This window comes from Manis javanica, chromosome X (assembly GCF_040802235.1).
Source record: "Manis javanica isolate MJ-LG chromosome X, MJ_LKY, whole genome shotgun sequence".
Lineage (NCBI taxonomy): Eukaryota > Metazoa > Chordata > Mammalia > Pholidota > Manidae > Manis > Manis javanica.
In genome coordinates this window covers 101,220,120-101,235,409 of record NC_133174.1, presented here as the reverse complement: position 1 = coordinate 101,235,409, position 15,290 = coordinate 101,220,120, and positions in this window count along the sequence as shown.

Genomic DNA, 15,290 nt, shown 5'->3' with positions numbered 1-15,290 from the left:
CATGTCCCTTCCTGCTAGCAAGTGGCAGGGCACCAGTGACATTGGCATCCTCATGATTGTGTTCCTCAGAACCATTACCCCTTTACCACCATCCCTGTGCGTGAGGTCACAAAACTTAGAAAACCCCATGTCCCCAATCCCTCTCTTGGAGATTCACATTGTCTGTTAGTATATTAATGACTCTGAGTATTCTTACCATTGGGAAACCACATTTGACCAGTCCAGTGGTTCACAGCTTTGCTTGTTCATGGGGCTCTTTCTTATGTAACACAATCAACATCCACCCCCAGGGACCAACAGTCCGTGTAACACGCTTTGAGAAATACTGATTTAGAAAGCATGTTGGGGATTGGAAGCTGGGTTTTAGGCCAAAACCTCACCGCAGCCTTCTTCCAAGGCAGTTGTGCATGCCAGGGACCCACACCTCCCCAGGCCAGCTCACTGTGCTGCAGCTGAGCCAGTCCTTGGAGACTTGGGTTCCATTCACTTCCCCTACAGCCAAATAAACCCAATATTGTCAATAGAGCTGATTGCCTAGTTTTCATTCAGCTGCAGCTCTCCAATGTTATATCTTCAATGATTCAAGATATATTATTGTGACAATGTTCTGGAAGCAGCATGAACATGTATTAGCCACTTCCTTGTGTCAGACCCCATGCTTGGCATTTCACATTTTTTTCACTTGCTCTTCATGACAGTACGGTGAGAAGGTGTATGTTATTAAAAATCATTCAGGAAAATCAACAGCAACCAGTCTTCTTCAGAAACTTATTGCTTAGAAGAAGGAAAATAGACTTATATTGTAACAAGCAATGTGTTTGTCACAAACAGATTTGAAGCCCTAGGAACATTCATAGAAACAGAATGTTGGAGCCAAAAAAGACCTTGGAGATCCATTTAAGATATTAGGGAGAGGATATTGCATTCTCCTCAAAAGTTATTACATAAATTGTCTCAGGAGAGAAAGACTAAGAAACCTTGCCATAACTGCTTTGATTTAAATCAAGTTACATAAAATGATATTGTCATGTGAACTAAAGCCTACAGATCACACTGTAAGACTGCGATATTGAAATTGGTTATTGGCTGGAATTGCAAATGAACATTTAGAGTTTAATCTGAGTTTCAATATTGTGGAAGCCCAGTTTCAACAGAATGCAGCAGTTCTCAAATCTGAATGTATATCTGAATCACTCCAGGTACCTGCTTTAAAATGCAGGCTCCTAAACTCCATTTTCATAAATACTAATTCAGTAAGCCTGGGAAAATGGGTAGGAAATTAGCATCTTTAACAAGCTCCCTGGGCAGCACTCTGGGGTCTATAGCCTGACCACAACCTGAGAAACACATCCCTAGGGATATTCTCTTCCTAATCAAGGTGTGAGCAGGCCACTATCAACTAGTTAGCAGGGGCAGTTGCCCTGCAGAGAGACTGATTTAGAGACACAAGAAATCCCTACTGCTTTTACATCCCCATTTTCTATAGAATCTCATTGTAATGTGATAATGAACTCTTAGAGTCATCTTCTTTCCTGTGACTAAATGGGGACTGAGGCTCAGATGCATATATAGTAGGTACTACTAGGAGGAATCTTTGTGGGATATAATATGGAGGTGTGGGGAGAAAGTGAAGGTTCCTATGGCCAGGATTCTCACCTGGCGCTGGTCGGCTTGCTCACTACACATGTGTGGGCAATACATTGCTATTGACTCTATATAAAAAGCCCCACCCAGTGCTGTGGGTGACACAGTGGCATAGTTGCATGGCTGCTATGCGGCGGCATGGCTGCAAGGCTGCAGGAGAGCAGAGACTGGAGTGGTGGCAGCACTGAGAACAGAGACTGATGGGTGCAGGGGCAGAGAGGCCCAGAGGCAGAGACCGGCTTGCTGCATGCACACTCGCTCTGAGTGGATGGGATTCTAGTGATTGACCTGCCACCGTGGGAATAAAGTTGGGTATAACCCTTTCACCCCAAGACATTCTACTGTCATTTCTTTGGTCACATTGAATCCATAGTGAACTTGTCCAGGGCTGAAACCCATTGGCAAGACAAGGTGGAATCAAAATTCCTCCTGTAAGCTCTTAAGTAATTAGGAATAGTTCTGTGCACCTACAAGTTTGTGGCATTTCATTATATCACAGTCACTTATATAGTAGAGAACCAGGCATGGTTTGGAAACTGTGGGATGTCTACACCTGAAGGAATCTTGATCTGTAGCCAAGATCTAATCCTCAGCTTCACAGGTTCCAAAACTTTATTTTGTCAGTTTTAACCAGGGAGTGATTAGGCTCTGGGGGACAAATCTCACCTGATCTAAACTCATAAGGCAATGTTTTAGAAACCCAAAGGCCGATTTATTAATTCTTCTTGATAATTAATTACAAGGTAACTGCGTCAATCAATGCACACTGTTCTCAGAAGGAAGCACGCTTAGGAAACCAAATAAAGGTGAAAGGCTGTTTGGTGGAGGCAGCCTGGCATAGTGAAAAGAGCCAGGGTTTTGGAGTCAGATAGATTGAGGTTAGAATCCAGCTAGGCTACTTGCAGTAGGTTGAATGGTGTTCTACCAAAAGATATGTCCAACTGGAATCTCAGAATGTATGACTTTAGTTGGAATAAGGGTCTTCCCAGATTTAATTAGGCAAGGATGTCTACATGAGATTGCCTGGGATTAGAGTGGGCTCTGAATCCACCAAGTGTCCTTATAGGAGACAGAGAAGATCACGTGAACACAGAGGCAGCAGCTGGAGTGATGTGGCTACAGGCCATGCAAAGTCTGTAGCCAGCAGAAGCTAAGAAGAGGCAAGGAGCAGAATCTCCCCTAGTGTCTTCTGAGGGAGTGCAGCCCTGTCAACACCTTGATTTCTGATTTCTGGCCTCCAGGACTGTGAAAGAATGAATTTATGTTCTTTTAAGCCACTACGTGTGTGGTAATTTGTTATGGCAGCCGCAGGAAACTAATGACACTCATTTAGTTTTACGAGTCTGGGGAAGTCACATAACCTAGCTGAGTCTCAGTTCCCTCATCTGAAAATGGGGCTAATAACAGAACCCTGTGAGATCATAGGGTGTCTGTGAGGATTAAATAATATATGTAAAGCACTTGGTTCGAGGGGAGGTGGGTACTTGTTATTTGTAGGCTGTTTGTTATTGGTGGGTGAAGAGGTTAATAGAGGGTGTGGGATGGTCTGAAAAGAGGGGATCATATAGCTTATGTGGCCTGATGCAACCATCCTTCTCCCATCCAAAAGTACATAAGCAGGTCAGAGCATGGAGTGAGAGAAACAATTTCTTTTTCTAATTATTTTTATTGTTGTTTCTATAATGGTCAAATAGCTTGCCTGCCCATGTCACAAAATCATGAATCCCTTCTTAGTTTTGATGGACTTTCCCAGCTGTAGCACTCACAAAGTTCCAGTGGTGACTTCCACCAGCTACATTTTTAAAGCATTACTTCTTAATGATAGAAAGAGAGGTCCCTTATCATTAAATGCTTTTCTTGTGAGCAGCCAATCCCATTTCTACAGTGGGTGACTTCTTGTAGGCTTAAGTCCCTGAAAGTGGCCTTTCTCTATCTTTTTAGTTGACCTGAACTCTGGAGTTGGAGGCTCTCTTCCCTTTCAGACTGTAGCCCTCTGGCTCCATTTTTCAGTACCCTGTGAATTCACAGAGCCATGTCCACTTTCTCATCAACCTGTTTGTAAACAGACAATTCTTTGGTGTCTGCATCTGATAGCCCCCACTCCTGCCCACACAACAGCTGGTGTAAGATACCAGTGTTACCCTAAGAGGCCAGAGAGGTGGTGCCCTATTCATCTTTGCAGGTACTGCCTAGTATCCTGCATGGCATGTGGCAAATATTTGTTAAGGGGGAACACAGTGAATAAATCTTGGGCCTGGAGTCAGGCAGACCTGGGTTCCAACCCTAGCTCCCCTTTTTGCTAGCTGTAGGGCCTTGAGCAAATTACTTCAGCTTTTGGGACCTCAGTTCCCCATCTGTGAAATGATGATCATGTTAGTAACTACTTCCTACATGTTTCATAAGAATTAAATGATCAAAACAAATAAAGCCCTCAGCACAGTACTGCATACATAGTGAATGCTCGGCAAACGTTAGCAGCATGTGAAGGTCTATATGAAATAATGAGGGAAGGAAGGAATGTGCATATTACCAAGGAAGATATATAACTCCAGGAAATCTTTAGTGCCTATAACAGTCAGTAAGAACTGGTGAATACTTCATTTATCATATCTCTTGCCATGTGATTTCCACTGTTGGGAGTACTTCAAAGCTGAAGTTTATCAGAACAAGCCATTCACACTGAATGCATGGAAGGAAAATAACATTTCATATCATAACAGTAACAGCTGCTCAACTTCAGAGTACTTCAAAATATGATGAAGTGTTGAAAAGAGTAGAGTTGTCAATAGAAGCTATTGCTAGCAGTTGTTTTAAATTAATTAAAAACATGGGTTTCGGTGTTCTGGTTTTAGTGCCGAGTATTTGAGTTATTATTGTGATTAGAGTGAGTCTGAGTCAGGAGGAGTGCATAGACAAATGGCAACATTAAAGGAAGTCAGATGGAATTTCACACATCAGGAGAGATGCACAGGCAATGAAAGCAACTTTTACTTCCTACGATGTGCTTTAAGTCTTAGTGTGGGGATAAGGGGCGAAGGCTGGAAGGAGAAATGATTTACTGGAAACCTAGCCAGCATCGGCTCTTGCTCAAGACTCTGCACCATCAAGGGCTGTATTATAGCTTTCCTGATCCCCCAGTTCTCCAGTCTGCCACTGATACATTCATTCAACAAGAATATATGTGGTGCCTAATATGCTGCAGGCATGTTTCTGGGTGTTAGGAATATAGCAGTAAACAAAAACCCCCGCCCTTCTGGAACTTACATTCTCATAAGGGTCAGCACACTACTCACAGGCAAAATCTTGCCTGTTGCCTGTCTCAGTAAATACAGTTTTACTGGACCCCAGCCACGAGGATTCTTTTCTGTATCATCTATGACTACCTTTGTGTAATAGCAATGGAGTTGGGTGGCAGTGTCAGAAACTATCTGGCCCATAAAGCCTAAAATATTTACTATCTGGCCTTTTACAGAGAAAGTTTGCTGGCCTCTTTTCTAGCAGGAGATAGTCAGTTTTTAAAAATAGATAAATACATAATGCCAAGTAGTGTTCAAAGCCTGGGGGAAGGCAGAAAGGGATTGGGGAGAGGAAACTCACAACTTTAAACATGGCAATCAAAGAAGATCTCACTGAGTAAGGGCCATTTGATCTAACACCTGAAGGAGGTCAGTGGGTGAGTTACATTGATATTTGGTTTGTATACAGCTTGGTGGGGGTGGGGGGTATTATAAGAAGTTTTACTATTACTAGCTGTGAGGTTGAAAGTCATTGGAGGATTTTTGAACAGGGGAGTGACATGATCTGACTTTCACATTAATAATATTAGTCTGGCCTTCAAATCAATAAAGGCATAACAGACTTGGGTGAGGGTGGTAAGGACAAAAGCTAGGAGAACAGTTGGGAGTCTGGTGTGACATACCAGGAGATAGAACACTGTGACTTATGCCAGGTGATGAATAGTAGTTAGATTCTAGGCATATTTTGAAGGTGGAACCAGATTTGCTGACAGGGTAACTGTGGGATGTGAGAGAAAGAGAAGAATCAAGAATGAGTCCAAGGTCTTCAGCCTGAGCAACTGGAAGAATGAAATTACCATTTAGCAAGATGGGGAAGACTGGGAGAAGCAGATGTGAGAAAAGGAGCAAGTTTTGGTGGGGGGTGGTGAGAGAGGGGTGGGGGGCATTAAGAGTTCTGTTTTGGATGTGTTAAGTTTGGGATGGTATGTCAAGCAGCCAGGTGGATGTAAAACTATGGACGGGTCCAGGCTGGAGACATATGTTTGGGAGTCATCAGCATATACATAGTACTATTTCAAGCCATGAGAATGGAAACATCACCAAGTAGAGAACTGGAAAGATCTGAGGTTTCAAGCCTTCCTCTACCTTTCAACTCTAGATTTAGTCCATAACAAAATCCTATCAATTCTTTCTTTATAATGTCTCTCAATTCAACATTTTCTTTCCATTCTCACTGCTACCATTCTCGTCCAGGATCTCATTCTGTCTCACTTGGCCTCTTGCAATAGTGTCCTAACTGGATTCCTTGCCTCTAAATGTCAACTTGAAATTCATCCTCTCTCTTCTCTTGCTTCCTCTCCTAGAAAAAAATATCTCTACTTCTCCTGGACTCTCTATCTTAAAGAATGACATCACCATTCATACCTATTTGTTCAAGTTTGAAACCTGGAAATCAACCTTGTCTCCTCCCTCTCTCCTATTTTTTACGTACATGCAACCAATCCATGACGAAACCCTGTAATGTATACCTCCAAAATATAACTCAGTTCTAAATACTTTTCTCTGTCTCTCTTACCACCACTGTAGTCCAAGACATTATCATCTCCCACATGGACAATTGTAATAGCCTCCTCACTACTTTCCTTTCCTCCAATCTGACATCAGTGGGATCATTCCAAAACAACAGTATGTGGGCATTGCCTACCTATTCTGTAGGTCCACAGAATAAAATTCAAAGACCTTTCATCACTTGACCATAACTGTTCTTTCTAACAATATCTGCCATGGTTCATCTAGAAGTTCCCTCCATTTCAGTCCTGTGGCCTTGTCAGCGATCTTTAGGCACACCTTCACTACAGTGAGCCCAATACCTTAATGCAGACCTTACCAAGGGTATTACGAGGGTTGATGTAGGAACCCTCCTCTCTGGCCTCAGCTGAGCCAGGGATAGTGCAGTTGAAATTCTTAGGATGCTTGTTTTCCTCTGGGCTGGAGCTGCTTCCTCTCTTCATCCCAGCATGCTTTACAAATGCTATTCTTTTCTCTGTGTGCCATGAACATGACAAGGGTTGGGAAGCACTGACTTACTGCACTTACCACTCCCTCAGCCTGAAAAGTGCTGCTCTATCCTCTTCTCTAAGTTCTAAGAACCCTTCCATACCAAGTTCAAGACCCACCTTCTTGATAAAGCTGTATTTGGTGCAGCACAGCCAGCTTCAAAATTCATGTATCACCTAACTAGACCGCTCGTTTGACACTTTGTACTTGTAATGCTGTGTTATTCAACTTTTTATGGTGAGACCTTCTCTCCGTTGTGTTATCAGGTCCTTAAGAGCAATGATTTTTAAACCTATCTTCCTTCCTACACAGTGCCTAAGCATAGACTAGGCACTGAATACATTGTTAAAATTATGAATGAGTGGAAAAACAGATGAATCAATAGGTGAATGAATTTGTAAAACCCATCAGATGGCATAATAGAAAAGAACATTGGGTTAAGAGTCAGAAAACCCGGATTCTAGTCCCCTCTGCCACTAGATGGTTGTGTGCGATGTTCAGCATGTTGCTTGCTTTAGTTCCCTCACTCACAAAATAGGAACAATACTTTCCATCCTCACTTCCAAGTTAAGATGGGATAATTTATGGAAAAATTATTTGGCAGGTGAGAAGAGCGTATTATTCATGAGTAATGCCAGAGGAGGCAGTGTGGAAGATGAAAAAGGCACTTGTTGAAGGCACTACAGAAAGTTGTGGGTAGAGGAAAAACCAATGGGGTAGGGAAAATCTGCCTGCAAAATAGACTTGCCCAGGAAGTGGTTGAAAAAGCACGCAAGCCCAAGAGATGGAAAAGTCAAGTTTCTCTATTGAGAGACAATGTAACACAGCTATTAGATCCAGACTGCCTAGGTTCAAAGCCTAGTTCTGGCATTTACCAGCTGTGTGACCTTGGATAAGTTACTTAACATCTCTGAACTTCCTTTTACTCATCTATTATATGGGAATAATAATAGTACCTATTTCCAAGAAGTTGTTATACTTAGAGGAGTTAATGTTTGTAAAGTGCACAGAGCAGTACAGACGAGAGCCTGGCACATAGAACAGTACAGAAGGATGTATTAGATAAAAGAATGGCCCTGCCCCTCCTTGCCAAGCAGTACTTCACCCCCATGACTGGAATTTCCTCCTTGGGTCTGAAACAGGGCCCACAGAAGCCTGGAGTTGCTCCCAAGTGGGCATGTCTGCTTTCCAGGTTCCAGAGCCCAGTCCTCTGAGCTTGGTCTGTCTTATTGTTCATAGGGCATTGTCTGCTTTTGCTAGGTTTCCAGCCTACAAAGTTTCTTCCCCATTCTCCAGTTGTTTTCAAAACCCAGTAGAGTTTATTGTGAGGATAGATGGGAATGGAGTCTATGAACTCCCAAAAGCAAATTGTGTCAAAATAGCCTAATCTGTAAGAATAATGGCTTTGCAATCAAGCAAATGTGAGTTTGAATCAGGACTCTGCACACAAGCAACCATATGTCCTTGGATAAATCAACCTCTCTGAGTCTCAGTTTGCTCATCTGTCAAATGAGGCCTCACAGTGGTTGTCAAGATCAAATGAGAAATGGACTTGAAGCATTCAGTACAGGGTCTGGCACATGATAAGACCTCAAAAAGTTTTAACCCTTATCATTAATAATTCCTAGGATTATTGGTTTCAATTTTCCTAGCTCTAGAATGTCATTTAATCACACTATAGTTCCCATCCACTATTGCTCTGGCATCTCAATTTGCTCCTTCCAAACTAAAAAGGTACAAAAAAACATTCTTGGAGGAGATAAGTTGAGAACACTCAGTATTTTATACTCCATTTGAAGTTCAACAGAATTACAGAGAAAAAGCCAGCGACTGTAAGCCTGCCACAGATTTCAATATGTCTGCAAATGCCTCAGACAGTAGGATGCTCTCAGCTTAGGGTGGACATCAAAATCACACCAATTTTTGTTTTTAACTTCATTAAATATATTCTTGTAAAATGGAAAATAATATTTTTTTCAAACTGGTCAGACTTGCATTTATCTGAGAATCAGTTCTCCTATTGAAATAAATCTCCAGTGAAGAGACAAGTGGTCTGGCCAAGTAGGTTTTGCAAAAGTTATCCACGTGAGTCTGGTAAACTCTTCTGCTCTGAGGGACTGGAAAGTGAGTTTGGGGGAAGAGGTCAGAGCCTCCCTTTGAGAAGAAATCCAAGAAAAGCAGGTATTATCACTCTACCTCCCACACAAAGTGAGTGTGTAGAAACATATCCTATACTCATTGTTGGAGAATGTTGCATGAGAACTTCCCTCCTGTAGTTGTACAAGCATCTCCTTGACACCAGCTGGAGGATTGTGCCCAGTGAGAATAGATTTGTTCCATGCTTCAAAAATGCAACCATATTTAATGATGGGGTTAAATATATCTCATGCCTAAATATCAAATACTACTTAATGTCTAAAGCAAGGAAGGATGATTACCAAATAATTTAATTATTTTTGATTTACACATCTGTTCTCAAAGCTAATTGTTTTTTGGCAATAACTGTTTGGCCTTGATTATGATCATTAGTGAGTATGCTTGCATTTCAAATCAAGGAATCAGTCTCTCCAACAGCTTTAATCAAATCAAATAAAAATTTAGATAACTTTCAAAATAAAAATACAGAGCAAAAATGAAGTGTAGAAGTCATAATTTATGAAGTTGTTATATTTTATTCCCTGATATAAGTGTCAACTTCATAAATTATGATTTTTAGTTTGAAATATTATTGATTTTTAAAAAAATAGAACTTGTATTTTAGAGCAGTTTTAGGTTTACCACCCAATATATTGTACAGAAAGGGTTTATGTATATATTTTATATTCATATGTTATATATTATATATTATTTATTATAAATGTATAATATCAAAATATATCATTTACATGCAAATACGTATTTTATATACATACATATATGATGTATGATATATATATATACATGTGTGTGTGTGTGTGTTGGATTCATGTACATTACTTTGGAGATCCAAAAACAAAGAGTTTTCTCTATAATATCTGAAAATTTTTAAATACATTTTCATTTAAATCTTTAAAAAATAAATAGAATGTCAGATTTCATATATACATGTGATACATACCAACTAATCTATACGAATGTATAAATACTTGATTCTCATTTTTCTAGTAGCAAAATTCTTACTAATGAATTACAGTCAAAGCAGTCAGGACTGTTAAAAAAATACTTCAAGAAGAAATGCTAAATTCATTGAGCTATTGATTTTGATATTTTGGCACAAGGATGCAAAATTTATAATGCAGTTAGGTGTACAGACTCAAAAATCAGGTAAAACTGATTCTGATTTCCTTCCAATCTGTTGATAACTATGTGGCCTTGGGCAAGTTAATAGCATTTCTCTGAGTTTCAGGGTTTTTGTCTGCAAAATAAGGATAATAATAACACTTATACCAGAGTGTTGATGAGGGGATTAAATGAGATAATACATATAAACATTTTAAAACACTGGGACATTGCAGGTGTTTAATGAATGCTTTGAGAGCTTATTACTTCTACTAGAATGTAAACTGAGTGGCGGCAGTTTCTTTCCCATCTTCTTCTCTGTTGGATTCCCAGGGCCAAACATAAGTGAGTGCTCAATAAATAGTTGTTGGGTAAATTAATTTATATGACAGCTATCTGAAGGTCTGGGAGCTGTTTACTAATGGTGCCACTACTTCTAATCACACTTGGCAGCTGCATGATAACCCAAGGTGGACTTTTTAAGCAACAGCTTTACTGAGATAGAATTTTCCCATTTAAAGTATACAATTAAGTAGTTTTTAGCACATTCACAGTGTGCAACCATCACCAAAATCAATTTTAGAACATTATCATCAGTCCAAAAAGAAACTCCATACCCATTAACAGTCACTCCCCATTAATGCTCAATCATTAAGTGTCCAGCCCTAGGGCACCACCAATCTAATTCATGCCTTAATGGATTTGCCTATTCTGGACATTTCTTATAAATAGACTCATACAACAAGTGGTCCTTTGTGACACTTCTCTAATTTAACATAACATTTTCAAGTTACATCCATGCTGTAGCATATTATCAGTACTACATACATTTTCATGGCTGAATAATATTCCATTGTATAGATATACAACATTTTGCTTATCCACTCAGAGACACTGGAGTTGTTTCCACTTTTTGGCTATTACTAACAATGTTGTTAAGAACATTCACATGCAAGTTTTCCTGTGAATATATGTTTTCATTGCTCTTGCATACATACCTGGGAGTGGAGTTGCTGGGTCATGTGATAATTCTGTTTAACTTTTTAGGAAATGCCAGACTATTTTCCACAGTGACTGCACCATTTTATCTGCCAGTAGTGTATGTGGGTTCCAATTTCTCCACATCCTTGTCAATACTTGTTATTATCTGTCTTGTGGATTATAGCCATCCTAGTGTGAAGTGGTATCAAAGTTTTGATTTGCATTTCCCTAATGACTAATTATATTGACCATCCTTTTATGTACTTATTGGCCATTTGTATATCTTCTTTGTAGAAAGGTGCTTTCAGATCTTTTGTCCTGCCCATTTTTAAATTGGATTATTTGTCTTTTTATTGTTGAGTTTTTAGTTATTTATATATTCTGGATTCAAGTCCCTTATCATAAATGTGGTTTGCAAGCATTTTCTCCTATTCTGTTCTGTGGATAGTCTTTTCATTTCCTTTGATTCACAAAATTTGATTTTAAAAATTTTGATTAGTCAGTTTATCAATTTTTTCTTTGGTTGTTATGCTTTTGGTGTCACAGTTAAGAAATATTGCTTGATCCAAGGTCATGAAGACTTACATCTATGTTTCCTTTTAAGAGTTCTATTGATTAGCTCTTACATTTGGGTCTTTCATTTATTTTGAGTTAATTATGTAGGGTAGATGTCCAAACTCATTCTTTTGCATGTGGATATCCAATTTTCCAAGCACCATTTGTTGAAAATACTCTTACTTTATTGAAATATCTTGGCACCCTTGTTAAAAATCAAATATAAATGTAAGGGTTTATTTCTGGACTCTCAATTTTGGTCCATTGAGGTAAATGTCTATATGCCAATACCACACAGATTGCTGTAGTTTGGTAGTAAGTTTTGAAATTGGGAAGTGTGCATCCTCCAACTCTATGCTTTTTCAATATTGTTCAGGCTATTCTGTGTCCTTTGCATTCCCATATGAATTTTACAATCATCATTCAATTTCTGCAAAAAAAGCCAGCAGGGATTTTGATACGGATTGTGCTGAATCTATAAATCAGTTAGAGCAGTATTGCTGTCTGAACAGTAGTGTCTCTTGAGTTATGAATATGGGATTTCTTCCCATTTACTTATATTTTCTTTGATTTCTTTCAACAATGTTTTGTAGTTTTCAAGTCTTAAGCTTCCTTGGATTAAACTGATTCCTAACCATTTTATTCTTTTTGATGTTATTGGAATCGATGGAATTGTCTTCTTAATTCATTTTAAGATTCTTCATTGCTAGTGTATTGAAAAACAACTGATGTTTGTATATTGGTCCTGCAACTAACTTTGTTGAACCCCTTTATTAGGTCTAATAGTTATATTGAAAATTCTTTGGGGTTTTCTATGTGTAAGATCAAGCCATCTGCAAATAGAGATCGTTTTACTTCTACCTTTCCAAACTGGATGCCATTTATTTAGTTTTCTTGCCTAATTGCCCTGGTGAGAACTCCTAGTACAATGTTAAATAGAAGTGATAAGAGTGGACATCCTTGTCTTATTTCTGACCTTAGGGGGAAAGCTTTCAGTATTTCACCATTGAGTATGATGTTATCTGTGTGGTTCTTGTAGATGCCCTTGATCAGGTTGAGGAATAAGGTGAAATTTATTTGAAACTGGAAGATAATTACCAATGATGAAAATCTGGACCCAGTTGTATTTTCTCTCTTCTGGTATGGCATAAGTTTTTCTGCTTCATATTCTCCAAAAAGGGAAAAAATGCTTTAAGGGCTAGACCTAGAGCTTATTCTGGGTTTCAAACTGGGGATATTTCACTGCAAAGAGGAGTGTGTTGAAATATAGCCTACTAAGAATTGTACAGATACTTAATAACTAATGTATAAAACCTAAGATAGCATGCTTTCTTTGAGCCATGCCTATTTAGTTTGATGAAGTCTAGGTTTTGCCAGTACATCTCATCTTTTCCTTAATCTCCTTGATGGGGGAATAGGAATAGCGGGAGAGCAACGAAGACTCTTACACATGATACCTAGAGAGCAGGGGCATGTGTGACAAGACTGACTGGGTTCAAATACTTGCTGTGCCATATGCATTTGTCTGTAAGCTGTATGTGTCTCAGTTTCCTCATTGAAAAATGGGGGTGATGAAAATAATAATGATGATGATAATAATCATATCTACCGTACAGGGTTATTGTGAGAAATAAACAATTTATGCCTAAAAGTTCCTGGCACTATAGTAAATTCTATTTATGTAATTATACAGTGTAACTTCTAATTAGACTGTGGTGTCCAGTAGCAAAGATAAGGGTTTAAGATCCAGAAAAATCCAAGTTGAAAACCCTACTTAACTGCTTTTGCTAGTTTTGTGGCTCTGACAAATTACTTCATCTTTCTGAGCCTTAATTTTTCTCATTCCAAGCAGGAACGAGAACCTACCTTATGGGGTTATTTGAAGGAATAAATTGGTTAACTCTTATGAAATACCTAGCACAAAATAATTGTTGAACAAATGACACCTACCATTATTGTTGCTTTACTTATATTTTCTTATTTCAAGGCTAGTGAAATACTATCACTGAACTTGTCCTGCTCACTTAATAGTTCACGCCTGGGGATGGTAAGAGTAAGTTTTGTAGGAGGCTTTAATTTACTAAAAAAAAAAAAAGTTTCTAAAATTACAAAATTGCATACACTTTTTAAAAATTCAAGTTTTACAAAAGTATATAATGAAAAATAAAAATCTGTTTTTATACCCATTTCCCCACCTATTTCACTTCTCTTCCCGGAGACAACAATAACAACAATTTGGTGTATATCCATCAAGACTTTCATTCATGTATATCCATGTACATAAATATATACATAAGGACACATATACACATATGTATTTCTACATAAATTATACCTTACTATATATATTATGTGACTATCTAATTTTACTCAACAGTATGTCTTTGACATCTGTCCATTTGATTACATAAAGATTTACCTCCTTCATGGCCGCTCAGTAACCCAGAGGATGGATATACCAGTGACTTGTAAAAATCTTTAATCATTGCTCTCAGGATAGCATCAAGAGTCTCCAGTTGCTGCCTGCTTTTTTCTCAAGACCTGTATTTAACAATGTAGCATGTAAATATGTAGTTTAAGGCAAGTTCATAGTTTGCATGGATCATGAATATTTTGTTGAATTCTCACTTGCAGGAACAGAATGGAAAGCAAAGCATTCATGCAAAAAGGAATTTTTTTTAGATGGGTCAGAAGGAAAAACAAGTCACCAAATTATCGCCAGCTTTTGATTTTTTTCCTGGAGGGTTCTGATATTGAAGGACTAAATAAAAAAGAAGATTGGAGTGGAATAATCAGTAAATTCATCAACGACTTTGGGAAGCTTACTAAATACAAAAGTAAATATTGAGTTGGTGGAAAAATCACTGAAGTAACTGTGATAATTAATCTTTTATACTGAGAAGTTGCTATAAAAATTATTCTTTTGGATGAGAAACTAGTCCAAATAATTGAGAAATGCCAAAAAACGATAGCCCCATATTCAAAATGATTGCATTAATATAAATAAATCTGTGAAGAGAATTTAAAATTAATTCTTCTAGAGTAAGCAAACTACATTGTGTCGATTTCCCAGCCACATGTGCTACTGATGGGGATGTCAGAATTCTGGGCAGGTATTCATGAATTTCAAAAGTGTCATAACACTGAAGCAATGTGGTTATAAGAGAATAAAATGTGTATAGATGGAACCATGGAAATGTCACTCACTGTAATATCTGAGCAGGAGGTTGCAATCAAAGCAGATAGCAATTAGAAAGTACAGGGCCCTAACTCCCCCAGAATTTTTTGTACATGCAGCTCTGACAGCACACAGAACTGTTTTAAGATACTTTGTGAGAAAGCTTTGTCAGTAGTCATGCCTGCTTTAATGATATCTGGAAACAACTGTTTTTCTCCAACAGACAGCTATATGTCTAAGCCTGCCAAATACAGATAATAAGGTGCTTACCTATCATTAACAAAATTATGCTTTCCTTATTGACAGAAAAGATCTGTTCACATTGTGAGAAGAGTACATTACAAAACTTGTGAAAAGCCATTGAAAAGGATCATAGGGAT